Below are 14720 nucleotides of genomic sequence, written 5' to 3'. Positions count from 1 at the left end.
TCCAGTGGCTGCTTTTGAAATCTTCAGCTGACATCTTAGAGACTGTATTGGGTATTAAATCGATGCAATCTCCAATTTAGTCCAAGGGCTCAGAAAATGAAATCTCTGTAGATCCATTCTCTTCATAAACACAGACAAAACAACTGCTCTTGTGGAAATAACACACATGCCTGCGAGTCTTTCTGGAGCCAAAACCATTAATAAGCCATGAATAGTTCCCAGGAAATGGCAGCATCAGTCTCAAAATAAAGCAGCACCACTAACAGGTGTTCATTTGACAGGAATGCACAGAGATGTTGGGCTGTTACAAGTTTCTTTTGAGAAGCTACATTTCACAGATGCTGCAGTCTCAGGAGTTGTCCGTCATATCCTCAGTGGTTGCAACGATTTTATAAGGGGCCACATTTACAAAACAATATCTATACCGGGACTTCAGGTTTCTTGCACTAGATTTATCTGGTAAAACCATAGATAGTTCACTGTCTATTGCATTTAGGAAGGATTAGTTTTTTGTCGGTAAATGACTTCACTGTACAAACACAAACCAACAAAAAAAAATTCCATTGATGACTGAAATTTACAGATAAGCAAAGTAAGAAAAATGCTGTGTGAGAACTTACGAGAGTTTGAATTAAGGATATTTACTTTGTATATTTTGATGTGATGTTGACAACTTGTGATTTAATGGTTTTCGTTTTAACTTTTTGAATCTCAATATCTACTGTTAAACAATTGTCTGATCCCCTCCATAAATTTAAATTGATTATTTTTAAGCTTTTTAAAATTGTAATGCTATATGTTTGGGGGGTGGGGAGTATTGAATTCTGCCAAGCACACACAGGTCATTCCACTGCTTTAAAATATTGTGCAAGAATTCTTTCTATTATTATTATTGTGAATTATGACATGCATAATAATGGAGCTATTCTGGGTCTATTAGTTGGGTAGATAGGAAAATGCCTGAACTACAGTTCCCAGAATTTAGGGCAATCATTCTGTCATTCTAAGAAAGACAGTAAAACTGTACCTGAGACAACCTTGGAGGTCCCTTAATGTAATGGCTCCTTATGAGGGAAGTACTGAAAAGCTGGGATATCATGGCATCAGAGATGAATTTGTAACATAAAAAAATTGTAAAGACTGTATTCACTCAGAAAACTAAAACTCACTAAAATCTCTTCTTTGGATGGCTGCTGTGGATGGGAAAAGATGACTCTCACTCTTCATACATAAACATTTCTCTTTTGTTTAAACTTTGCCATTTAGTGGTCATCTGCACATTTATCTTCATTTATAAAATATAACTGATTAATCTTAAAGTGCATGTATATGTAACTCTGCTTTTAATTATTACAAGCAGAAAAGACTCTTTCGAGCTGCCAACCTCTGGGATTCTGAGAAAAGATCTTGATAAACCAAGATAGAAATTCTACAAACACAGGCTTTGTCAGAAAGTGAATTCCAGAGCTAAGGTTCTTCAGTGAGAACACCCTGCTACCATTGTCCTCTCTCTTTTCAAGCAAATATGCCTTCTTTCTCATGAAAGGCGATGCGATTTGTTCATAACAGTGGAACTGCTTCACCTCACAATGATGTAACCTGTTCATAAAAAGAGACGAGCGGCCAGTCCCATAGATAGAGGGGAGGAGTCTATGGAGGCAACACCAAGTTTGGGTCAGGGGAGATTACAGGATGGCTTAAGGGGAACCACAAGGGAAGATAGGAATGGAAGGAGCTTGCAACCAGGGGGAACGGGGGATAGGTTAGAGGACCGCACTGTCCCCAGGCAAAGGCAGGTCTACGTGATTGGGGATTCCATACTGAGAAGGTTGGACAGGCCTGTGACCAGGGCCGATCCGGAGAACAGAAGGGTGTGCTGTCTACCGGGCGCTAAAATACGGGATGTGGACCTGAGGTTGAAAAGGATCCTAAGAGGAGCAGGTAAGAACCCTTTGGTCATCCTTCATGTGGGAACGAATGATACTGCTAGATTCTCGCTAGACAGGATCAAGGGAGACTATGCCAGGTTGGGTAAGACGCTTAAGGAAATTGAGGCTCAGGTGATCTTCAGTGGGATCCTACCTGTCCCTAGGGAAGGGCGCCAAAGGGGTGAGAGAATCCTGACGATTAATAGTTGGCTGAGAGAGTGGTGTTACAAGGAGGGCTTTGGGATGTATGGGCACTGGGAGGCTTTTGGGGACAGACAACTGTTCTCACGGGATGGGCTCCACCTAAGTAGGGAAGGAAGTAGACTTCTAGGAGGGAGGCTGGCTCATCTGATTAAAAGAGCTTTAAACTAGACACTGGGGGGAGACGGTTGGGAGAGGCCCTGGTGCACTCCACGCCAAACTTATACATTGGGAGTGAGAACAAGAAGATAACAACAGATATAGCCAGAGGGGGACGGTTAGGTGTAAGGATGAGGGGGGGGACAGATACTAGATCGACAGGTCATACTGGTAGTACTGTGTCCCTACCGAGCGGGGTGAGAAGAGTGAGAGGAGCCCAACAGCAAAAGGTAGGATGTTTGTTCACCAATGCGAGAAGCTTAGGTAATAAAATGGAGGAACTGGAGCTCCTGGTCCGAGAATTGAAACCGGATATTGTAGGAATAACCGAAACATGGTGGAACGATAGCCATGACTGGAGTACAGGTATGGAAGGGTATGTGCTGTTTAGAAAAGACCGATGCAAAGGTAAAGGTGGGGGAGTAGCATTGTATATCAATAATGAGGTGAAATGTAATGAAATAACTAGCAATGCAATGGTTAATACGGAGTCTGTGTGGGCAATGGTCACATTAGGGAAGAAAACTACCAGAGCCTCACCCGGGGTAGTGATTGGGGTGTGCTATAGACCGCCAGGATCTAGCTTGGAGACGGATAGAGAGCTCTTTAATGTTTTTAAGGAGGTAAACACTAATAGGAACTGCTTGATCATGGGAGACTTTAACTTCCCAGATATAGATTGGGAAACAAATGCTAGTAATAACTATAGGGCTCAGCTTTTCCTAGACGTGATAGCTGATGAATTCCTCCATCAAGTGGTTGCTGAACCGACGAGGGGGGATGCCATTTTAGATCTGATTTTGGTGAGTAATGAGGACCTTGTTGAGGAAATAGTTGTAGGGGACAACCTTGGCTCGAGTGATCACGAGCTAATTCGTTTCAAAATTAATGAGAGGATAATCAATATTGCATCTGAGACTAGGGTTTACGATTTCAAAAGGGCTAACTTTACTAAATTAAGACGACTAGTTAGGGAAGTGGACTGGACCAACATATTTAGGAATCTAAAGGTAGATGACGCCTGGGGTTACTTCAGGTTGAAATTGCAGGAGTTGTCAGAGGCATGTATCCCGAGAAAGGGAAAACGGCTCGTAGGTAGCAGTTTTAGACCGAGCTGGATGACCAAGCGTCTTAGAGGGGTCATTAAGAAAAAACAGAAAGCGTACCGGGAGTGGAAAATGGGAGGGATCAACAAAGAAACCTACCTTATTGAGGTCAGAGGGTGTAGGGATGCAGTGAGAAAGGCAAAGCGACGGGTGGAGATGGACCTAGCGAAGGGGATTAAAACCAATAGCAAAAGGTTTTTTAGCCATATAAATAGGAAGAAAACCAAGAAGGAAGAAGTGGGACCGCTTAAAACTTTAAACGGAGTGGAGATTAGGGATAATCTTGGAATGGCACAATATCTGAATGGATATTTTGCCACGGTCTTTAATGAGGCTAATGAAGGGCTAAGGAATAGTGATAGAGGGACCGATGGGAATGAAGATATGGGGGTAGACATTACGGTATCTGAGGTGGAGGCCAAACTTGAACAGCTTAACGGAAGTAAATCGGGGGGCCCGGATAATCTTCATCCTAGAATATTAAGGGAATTGGCGAGTGATATTGCTAGCCCGTTAGCGATGATTTTTAATAAATCTCTAAATTCGGGGATTGTACCGTTGGACTGGAGATTAGCTAATGTAGTTCCTATATTCAAGAAGGGGAAAAAAAGTGACCCGGGTAACTACAGGCCTGTTAGTTTAACATCTGTAGTATGCAAAGTAATGGAAAAAATTTTGAAAGAGAGAGTGGTTAAGGAGCAGGAGGCCGATGACAACTGGGATAGATTACAGCATGGATTTACGAAAGGTAGATCGTGCCAAACCAATCTGATCTCCTTCTTTGAGAAAGTAACAGATTTTTTAGACAAGGGAAATGCGGTGGATCTAATATATCTGGATTTCAATAAGGCGTTTGATACGGTACCGCATGAGGAATTATTGGTTAAATTGGAAAAGATGGGGATCGAAATGAAAATCCAGAGGTGGATAAGGAGTTGGTTAAAGGGGAGACTGCAGAGGGTAGTACTGAAAGGGGAACTGTCGGGTTGGAGGGGGGTTACCAGTGGAGTTCCTCAAGGTTCGGTTTTGGGTCCTATTTTATTCAATCTATTTATTGCTGACTTGGGAACCAAGAGTAGGAGTGGGCTGATAAAGTTTGCGGACGACACCAAGTTGGGAGGTATTGCCAATTCGGAGAAGGATCGGGATATCCTCCAGGGAGATTTGGATGACCTTGTAAACTGGAGTATTAGTAACAGGATGAAATTCAATAGTGAGAAGTGTAAGGTTATGCATTTAGGGATGACTAACAAGAATTTTAGTTATAAGCTAGGGACGCACCAGTTGGAAGTAACGGAGGAGGAGAAGGACCTGGGAGTCCTGGTTGATCGTAGGATGACTATGAGTAGGCAATGTGATGTGGCCGTTAAAAAAGCTAATGCGGTCTTGGGTTGCATTAGGCGGGGTATTTCTAGTAGGGATAAGGAAGTGCTAGTCCCGTTATATAAGGCGTTGGTGAGACCTCATTTGGAGTATTGTGTGCAGTTTTGGTCTCCCATGTTTAAGAAGGATGAGTTAAAACTGGAACGGGTACAAAGAAGGGCCACTAGAATGATCCGAGGAATGGAAGGCCTGTCGTATGACAGGAGACTTGAGGAGCTCGGTTTGTTTTCCTTAACCAAAAGAAGGATAAGGGGAGATATGATTGCACTCTTTAAATATATCAGAGGGATAAATACCAGGGAAGGAGAGGAATTATTTCAGCTCAGTGCTAATGTAGACACGAGGACAAACGGATATAAATTGTCAGTCAGGAAATTTAGGCTTGAAATTAGACGAAGGTTTCTAACCATCAGGGGAGTGCAATACTGGAACAGCCTACCGAGGGAAACAGTAGGGGCGAAGGACCTCCATGACTTTAAGATTAAGCTAGATAAGTTTATGGAGGAGATGGTATAATAGGATAACGGGCTTAGTCAATAGGTCAATTAAGTGCCAAACTGGTGCTTAATTGGGTCAAATTGGGTCAATAATATGATATTCTTAACCTCTTTCAGAGGGTATGGCTGGAGAGGTTCATGCTCGGGGTTCAGCTGACCGCCATATTTGGGGTCGGGAAGGAATTTTCCTCCAGGGCGGATTGGCAGTGTCCCTGGAGGTTTTTCGCCTTCCTCCGAAGCATGGGGCAGGGGTCGCTTGCTAAAAGAGTGGGTAGATCGGCTAATGTGGCCTGCATCTTGTAGGAGGTCAGACTAGATGATCATAATGGTCCCTTCTGATCTTGAATTCTATGATTCTATGATTCTAAATCTGCTAATGTTCGGTGGCATTACACCACTGTAAGTGACAGATCTTGAGACTTATCTTTATTTACCTATTTACCCACCATCTTGTTCACTTTGTATGCATGATATAGAGAACAACTTATATGCATTCCATCAAGATAATTAAAAATGTTCTTGCAACCAGAACTATATATAAAAATGGCCACTTGAACATTCTCACCACTTCAAGAACACATGAAGTACTTGCATTAAAATGTTTATGAAGCAGCATGCCACAAGATAGATAGAAAGATATCCTGATTGTACAAGGAGATTGGAATGCTAAAGTGGGTACTGACGCACAGGCAGATTGATGAGATTATTGTGGCTCTTTCTGTAATGTGGTAACCAACGAGAGAGGATTGAGACTTTTGGAGTTTGCCAGCTATAACCATGTGGTTCTTGCAAACACATTAGGGGCACATAAAGCTTCCAGTCGATCAACATGGTGTGCACCTCATGGTCTACATCACAGCCAGATTGACTACATCATGGTGCAAAACTGATTTCTTTCTGGGATTAACAGAGCTAAAACAAGGAGCTTTCCCAGTGCTGATATTGGAAGTGATCATGACCTTGTGATGCTAAATTTTTGGCTGCAGCTAAGGAAAATTGTCAGCCCAAAGTTCACCAGAACCAAGTTTGACTTCAAAGGACTCAGAGACTGAAACATTGCAGAGTCATTCCAAGCAATGATCAGCTGAAAATTTGCCCCGCTGCTTGCTCTAGAGGAAGACAGAAACAATGACAAGCAATTTCAACGGTGTAATGAATGAGGAAGCAATGGACATCCTTGGGAAACATCATAAAGAGACAAAACCATGGGTCACAAATGAAATACTACAAATGTGTGATATTAGAAAAGAACTTAAGAGAGACAAGAACAGAACTGAGGGAGCTGATAAATACAGAGTGGTTGGCAGAAAGATCAAGAAAGGAATGAAGGTGGCCAAGGAGATAAGGATTGAACAACAATGCTCTAAAATTGAAGAGTGTATCAATAATAAAAATAGCAAATGAGCCTTCCAGGTTGTAAAAGAGCTGATGAAGGAAAGATGGACCAAAGCTAATGCAATTCAAGACAAAGAAGGGAACAGTCTTACAGAAGAAAGGGACATCGTCAATATATCAATAGATCAAACTACTGCTCTGATCTAGACAAATGGACATCTTTAGACAGCCCAGATTCAACAGAGAAGGATGACTTTCCAATACTATGTGAAGAAGTGGAGACAGCTGTGAAATCACTCAAGAATGAAAAGGCTACAGGTATTGACAACTTCCCAGCTGAATTGATGAAATTCGGAGGAGAAATAGTAATAGATGTACTCACCAAGATCTGCAACAAGATCTGGCAGACTGGTGAGTGGCTCTCCATGTGGACCCATCACTAATCATCACTCTGCCAAAGAAAGGTAACCTGCAATTGTGTCAAAATTACCAGACCATAAGCTTAATTAGCCATCCCAGCAAAGCGATACTGAAAGTCATATTGAACAGATTGAAGCCACAAGCAGAGAATATCATTGCTGAAGAACAGGCTGGCTTTCGTGCTGGAAGAAGTACCACTGAACAGATTTTCAACCTTCATGCTCTATGTGAGAAGTACTTACAACACCAGCAGGACATCTACTATATCTTTGTTGACTTCAAGAAAGCATTTGACAGAGTAAGGCATGAAGCTCTCTGGGCAACCATGAAGAAGTGCAATGTTGGTCGTAAGCTTATTCTAACCATTAAGCAACTGTATGCCAAGGCCAGCAATGCAGTTCTCGTCAGTGGCACAATAGGAGAGTGGTTTCACTCCACTGTTGAAGTCCGGCAAGGCTGCTTTCTTTTGCCCACACTGTTCAACATCTACTTGGAGCGCATAATGACTGATGCCTTAGAAGATCACATATGCAGTGTCAGCACTGTGGGGCAAACAATCTGAAATCTTTGGTTCGCTGATGACATTGATGGCCTGGCAAGCAGCAAAGATGAACTTGCCAACCTTGTGAAACGATTGGATGAAACCTCCACAAAATATGGCATGGAAATCAGTGCAGAGAAAACCAAGCTGATGACAAATAAACGTGATGGGATCAGCTCACATATCACTGTCAGTGGACAAGAACTGGAGACAGTGAAATAGTTTTCAAGTATTTAGGGACAGTCATCACTGAAGGATCCAAGGCAGAAATTTGGGCAAGAACTGCGCAAACAACAGCAGCAGTGGCAAAGCTAAAGTCAATTTGGAGGAATAAGAACATTTCCCTAGAATCCAAACTGAAACTGCTGCATGCATTGGTCATCTCCATTTTTCTGTATGTGTGCAAGACATGGACCCTTATGGCAGAACTTGAATGGAAAATAAAGGTAGTAGAGATGCGATACTTCCATAAAATCCTGGGCATCTCCTACTTCAACCACATCACTATTGAAGAGGTCTGCAACATCATCATCCAATGCGCTGGGTCATATGAAGACCTGCTGATGACCGTGAAGAAGCGCAAGCTGAAGTGGTACGGCCATTTAACAAGATCATCTGGCCTATCAAGATCATCTTCCAAGGGACAGTTTAGGGGAAGAGAAGAAGAGGTAGACAGAAGAAAAGATGGATTGACAACATAAAAGAGTGGACAGGAATGGACTTCATGGAGACTCAAGCACTGACACACAATCGTCAGGGGTGGAGACAATTGGTTGATTGCTCATCAATGATGGTGTCCCAATGACCAATGAGCGATGCTGCTGATGCCTCAAGATAATAGTGCAACTGTAAAATAGTCTTGAGTGGTTTTATTAGCATGTTTGCAATAAGTAGTGTTCACATATTCATTACTGAAGTTAACTCGCGGAAAAGATTAACTGGTGACTCCACAGATTTGATGGATTATTATTGCTGAAATACCTTGAAATTCCCAGTGCATTGACATCTGCTTGGAGCATCCTAGCAAAACCAGTAAGACAAACAAGGTGAGGAAAATGCAGAAGGAATAATCTATTTAAAAACAAACCCCTAGTATTGTAGAAAAAAATGCATTCTGACAGAATATTACACACCATGGCTATACACCCAGGTGGAAGGTTTCACTTTCTGTATGATACAAGGAACAAAAACAAACAATATTTTTCATCTTTAGTCTAGTTTTCATTGTCCAAATATCCAAGAAAAATTTTAATTTATTTAAAACAAATGTATTTTAGTGGCATGTATGATGGTCTCCTCTGGGAATACAAAACCATGTGTGAGAGAGAGAGAGCTATGCTGGGCTTTAGACCATGTGTCAGCTCTTTGCAACACCAGTCTGTCCACCACAGTCTTACCCTTGCCTTGCAGATAACAATTAGTGAATTAGTTCCTGAGTTCCCCCAGAGACTTCTCTCTATAGCATCCTGTCCCTCCCAAGGGACGCGCACAAGCTTGCTGTCTCCAAAGAGACCGTGCATACACCAGCTTGTTAGATTTGCTTCAATATAACAGCACTGAGCTGGTCTATAGTAAAACTAAGAATAAGTTTATCAACAAAGAACAGCGATTTAAGTGATATTAAGCAAGAGAAAAAGACAGTTGGGTTACAAACAAAACAAAACATGCTTTCTAGTGACTAAAACTTAATTTTAGCAAGTTACAATCTTTGTTTAAGCAGTTTTCTCAGTTACATCAAGTTACTGACATCTCCAGCTCTCCAGGCTTGAGGGTCCAACTGTCACAGACTCTTGTGAGACTTCTGCTTAACATTCTTTCAAACATCCATCCATTCTAGGTATATATTTTTTCAAATATCAATTGATTTATTTTTTTCCTGCACTGTTATGTATGGGAAAGGAAAAATGAAAGGGAGGGGAGAGATGAGGAATAGTAGCAAGAAGTACAGACCATTAAATGTCTACAGCGTGTCCTTTAGCTGCACCAGGATGGGTCAAAGGTGCTGATATGAAGTGCAAGCTCTGATATCAGGGTACGCTGCCAGTTTGCATTGCTGCCCGGGTCTCCTGGGGGAGCAGAGGCTTTCAGCTTCCATCCAAGGAGGTAGTGGCCATACAATAGCCTCAGGATGAGTGGCGAGCGTCTGCTAGGCTTGATGTTTGCTCTTTGTAGGCTTGTCCTGTGTCTGTAATTTTCTCTTTGCTTTTCTTGATTTTCCACTCTGAGTCCTGCCTAGATTAATAAATGAGCAGTGTTTAGCAAAACGTGTTCATTAACACCCTGTGTTGGATGATATTTAAATCAGCTCACTGCTCCCCATCCAGAGTCCTCATTTTCCCAAATCAGTGCCCCAACTCACTACTTCCCACCCACAGCCTCCCTCCATTCTTCAGAACCTGGGGGAAACAGGATGGTGTGCTGTCTCACCACAGCTAATGGTGTGCTCTCTCACCACAGAGATGCCTCCCTAAAACTGGATAGGCTACTGACGTTGATGGACTGGGATCCATGGGTGACGGTGCATATCAGTACTAATGACACTGTGTCACGGAATATCTCTCAGATTATGGACTACTTCAGGGAGCTCAGAAGGGTGCTGAGATAGAAGAATATTCAAGTGATTTTCTTGGAGATCATTCCTGTCCCCTGAGCAAAGGAAGAAAGGAGGCAGAACGTTCTGGAAGTGAAAAGCTGGCTAGGTAAGTGGGATAAGGTAGAGAGGTTTTGAAAGGCCTCAAACTAACAACAAAAGGAGAGAGTAAAAAGGGAAGAAATGAGCATTTATTTAACACACAACTCAGGTGGTGAGAACAAAAATAATCAAGAAACCAAAGGACATAAAGAGAAGAAATTATTTAATTGTCTATATACCAGTGCTAGGAGCCTGAGTGACAGACAAGAATTGGAGTTGCTCACTTGAGCATAAATTGGATCTAGCTGGAATGACTGAAACCTCGTGGGATGATTCACATGATTGGAATGTGAACAATCAATGGTTATAGCTAAGGCTAAGATTTGTCATGGATATTTTTAGTAAAAGTCATGGACACGTCATGGGCAATAAAGAAAAATTCACAAAAGCTGTGACCTGTCTGTGACTTTTTGCTGTTGCAGCTCCATGGTGTTCCCCGCCACCATGGGGGGCTGGAAGCTGTGGCGTTCTCCCTCCAGCCACGGCAGCTGGGAGCTGCAGAATGACCATATTTCCCAAAGAGAAAATGGGACACCCCTAGCCACTCGCCCAAGGTGTCCCCCTCCCCCTGCGCAAGGTTGTTGCCTGTTGCTGGAACCCTGAGAAGGGCCCCCTCAGGAGTCTGTCACCTGTTGCTGGAATGTTGCAGGGGCCCTTTCTGTTGCTTGTCACCTTTGTTGCCTGTCGCTGGAACCCTGACAGGGCCCGACTGGCTGTCAGCTCCAAAGTCTTGCAGCCCCTGGGACTGAAGCAGAGAATGTCAGGAAGGTCTCTGGAAGTCATGGATTCCGTGACTTCCATAACCTCCATGACAAACTTAGCCTTAGTTATAGCCTATTTATGAAGGATCAAGTGGGCAAGAAGGGAGGAGTGGCACTGTATGTCAAATATGGCATAACTTGTTTCTGAGTCACTGATAATTCGGAAGAAAATGATCTTGAATCCTTATGGATTAATGTTGTAACAGATAAAGCACAAGATGGGGGTATTAGCTAGTGTCTGCTACCGCCCACCAAATTTCACTGGGGAACAGGATGACAAGCTCCTTAAGCACTTCTCTCTCATGGGTAGGGCAAAAAAGGCTGCATAATCACGGGAGACTTCAGTCTAAGTGACACATGCTGGAGGTCTCATGCTGCCAGTACTAAAACATCCTGAGAATTTCTAAATATTATAGATGACAGTTTCCTAACTCAAAGTGTTGCATCCCATCTACAGAAGTTCTATATTAGACTTTGTCTTGATAGATAAAGGGAAACTGATCACAGAATTAAAAATTGTAGTAGCTTAAGTACACGACCCAATCGTATTTGTTAGGTACAATAGAATAAAGTCCAAATCAATAATGGTGACCCTAAGAGCACCTCAGTGCCTGCTTGTGGAGGGCACACTGTTCTGTAAACTCCTAACATATTGCTGACATACTATTTATCTGTAAAGCATGTTGTATGAAGTATCAAATGAAAGCTGGTGACACACCAGTCACTAATATTGTAGGAAGTTATATACAGATGGTGTGTAAAGAGTTATGTATTTGTGCTGGAAATATGTTCATAAAATACATTTTGGGGGCATACAGGTTTGTCTTAGACAGTGGAATGTTTTGCCTGTTTCTCTAATGTAAATTGAGCAAGGAGATGCCAAGACAATGGGCAGTTAATTTGCATATGAGGTAAACACCAGTTATCAGGAGGAGGAAACTGCATGTGTCAGCACACTGGAGGACACCCTGCAGCCTGAACTGCCAGGGGTCATCCTGACTCTTAAGACAATGACAATGAACTCTGGGGAAAGCAAAAGGACATCTGGTTATCCAGCACTTAGGAGACGCAGAGGCCAGCTTTCTAACTTTGAAGAGTGGATCCCCTTCCATGTAGGAAGGTGACACTGAAAGGTTGCTTTAGTTAAGAAGCTTATCTTAGACAAGGATTGTGGCTTGTGAGTTACTTTTTAATCACCAGAAAGCATGATTATACAAAAACAATGAGGAGTCCTTGTGGCACCTTAGAGACTAACGTGCCATAAGGACTCCTTGTTATTTTTGCTGATACAGACTAACACGGTTACCACTCTGAAACCTGTCACCATGATTACCGGTATACAGTAGAACCCCATTTATCTGACCCTCCGTTATCCGGCTCTCCGTATTAACTAAACAACCAGTGCACACACGTCCAGAGGCAGGTGATCTCTCCTGTGGCCGCTAGATGCACTGCAGCCTCACACTTTACCATTCTCTGGATTAACCACATTTCTGATTATCCAATCTGGCCCTGGTTCCAATTAGATTGGATAAACAAGGTTCTGTTGTACTTTTTGTTTTATTTGTAACCATTTTCTGTTTCTATTATCTCTACTTAGAATCACTACAATCTCTGTTCTTTATTAATAAACTTATTATATTATAAATTCAGTTCAGTCCTCAGCTGAGCCAACAGGCTGGTGTGTATGCTGTCTCTTTAGAGGCAGCAGACTTGGTAATTTCTGTAAGTGTCCAATGATGGGCTGGATACTGCAGAAGAATGTTCTTCCATGGCGTTCAGTAACTGGAGGCTTCAAGTGTAACCTGCAAGAAAAGGACTGGCAAAATCATAAGGAGTTTGGTGGTGTGACAGATTTTCGTTACCAATCTGCCTGGGCCACAGTTGATCAGGCTCAGCCACAGGATCTTTTCAGGGAGGAGATGACAAAGCACACCAAGGGTCTAAGTTTTAAAGCTTTATTATTAAAATAATAAAATACAGCAGAGTGTGCTGGGAACGCTCCCACGTCACTCAAGGGGAGAAAGACAGCATTAGAGCCCCAAGCCCTAACCCTCTCTCTCGCTCACACACACACACACACACACACACACACACACACACACACACACACACACACACACACACACACAAAACTGGTCAGGCCTGGGTGTAATGTAAGAGGGGGAGGAGTGGACGGGAGTTCTTGCCCTGGGCCCAGGTCGTCTGGGGAATCCACTGTAATCTCCGAATTGCTCCAGCTCTCGGGAGGGTTTTTAAGTCCTGGGTTCCTTTGGGGGTGTTGTCATCTAGGGCCCTCTGTGCCTGGTGCTCTTTGTACCAGTCCCAATCAGCTTACCGTGGCCTTTGTTTATAATTTGTTTTCCCTTCTGTTGGCCTTCACCGTTGCTGCCTCATTCACTCTGTTTTCACTGCTATCTTTGCAGCTCTGCTCCACTTAGTTCTCCTCTTCTCACGACTGGGCAGCTGTAGATTTCTTGTCGGTACATTTCTCGTCAAGCCCATGACCTTAGGCTGGGGCCAGCATCTGATCTCCACACGGAGTGAGCTAAAGTGCTGAGTTAAGCCATTCTCTGCTTTTTCTTTCTCCCTCCCGCCGGCCTCTCGTACTCCTGCAAAGGAATCTTCCATTCCCCACTTACACACCTTTGACCCTCCCCAAAATGCTTTGCAATACTTGCAACAGCGTTAGCCACATACAATGCTGATCTGCCTTCCCCAGGGACTCCCTGAGGGAGGGGACCATTGGGGTGTGACAGTGGGCTGGCTAGCAGACTGCAGTCTCAGGGAGCTGACATAGTTTAGCAGCAACAAATCTCTCTCTTGTGGAGGCAGAGGTGTAACAAGATGACTCTCCCAGTTCTGGACGCCCCCAGAAAGCATCACAGCAATCTATATTTACTTGGTTCACAAAGCTGAAAACAACTACAAGCCAAAGCAGCTGAAAGGAAGAACTTAAACAGAAAAATGTGTATGACAATTGGGCAGTGTTTAAGAACACTTTACGAAATGCCAAGAGAGCCATAATCCCACAACTGAGGGAAGGCCACACTGGTTAAAAAACCCAATTTGGTTTAGAGGGGAAGTGAAGGTGGCTATAAAAACAGTATATAGCAAATGGAAGAAAGGGGAAGCTGAAGGTAATGAATATGGAACAGAAGCTGGGAACTGTAGAAAATTGATAATGGAAACAATGACAAGAAGAAACCTATGACCAGCATTGTTAAGGACAATGAGTTATTTATATTAGGAACAAAAAGAATCCTAACAGTATTGTCTATTACTATATAGAAACAGTATTATTAATGCAGAAAAAGCAGAAGCGTACCATAGATATTTCTGTTCTGTGTTTGGGAAAGAAACTGATGTCATATCATGGGCTGTTGATACACTTTCCATTCCCATTTCCCATCATGACTCAGGAGGATTTTTTAACTGCAGCTGCTGAAGGAACACATTGTTAAATCAGCACAACCCACCAGGGATTTCCCCCCCCCCCCGAATTTCCCCAACATCTCTCCCCACCCCTCAGTTTTGTGAACTAGTTACATGCAGTGTTGCCAGTTTAGTGATTGTTTGGAAATGTGAATTGAAATTGAAACATTAATGCACACTTTAAAAGCATATAGAGTGTATGATAAAATGTGTATCTGAAAAAGTATAATAGATTTGAAAAATATGAAGATAGACTAACTTC

Source organism: Mauremys mutica, chromosome 2 (genome assembly GCF_020497125.1).
Source record: "Mauremys mutica isolate MM-2020 ecotype Southern chromosome 2, ASM2049712v1, whole genome shotgun sequence".
NCBI lineage: Eukaryota > Metazoa > Chordata > Testudines > Geoemydidae > Mauremys > Mauremys mutica.
The sequence above is the reverse complement of the archived record's forward strand: the minus strand, read 5'-3'. Positions refer to the sequence as shown.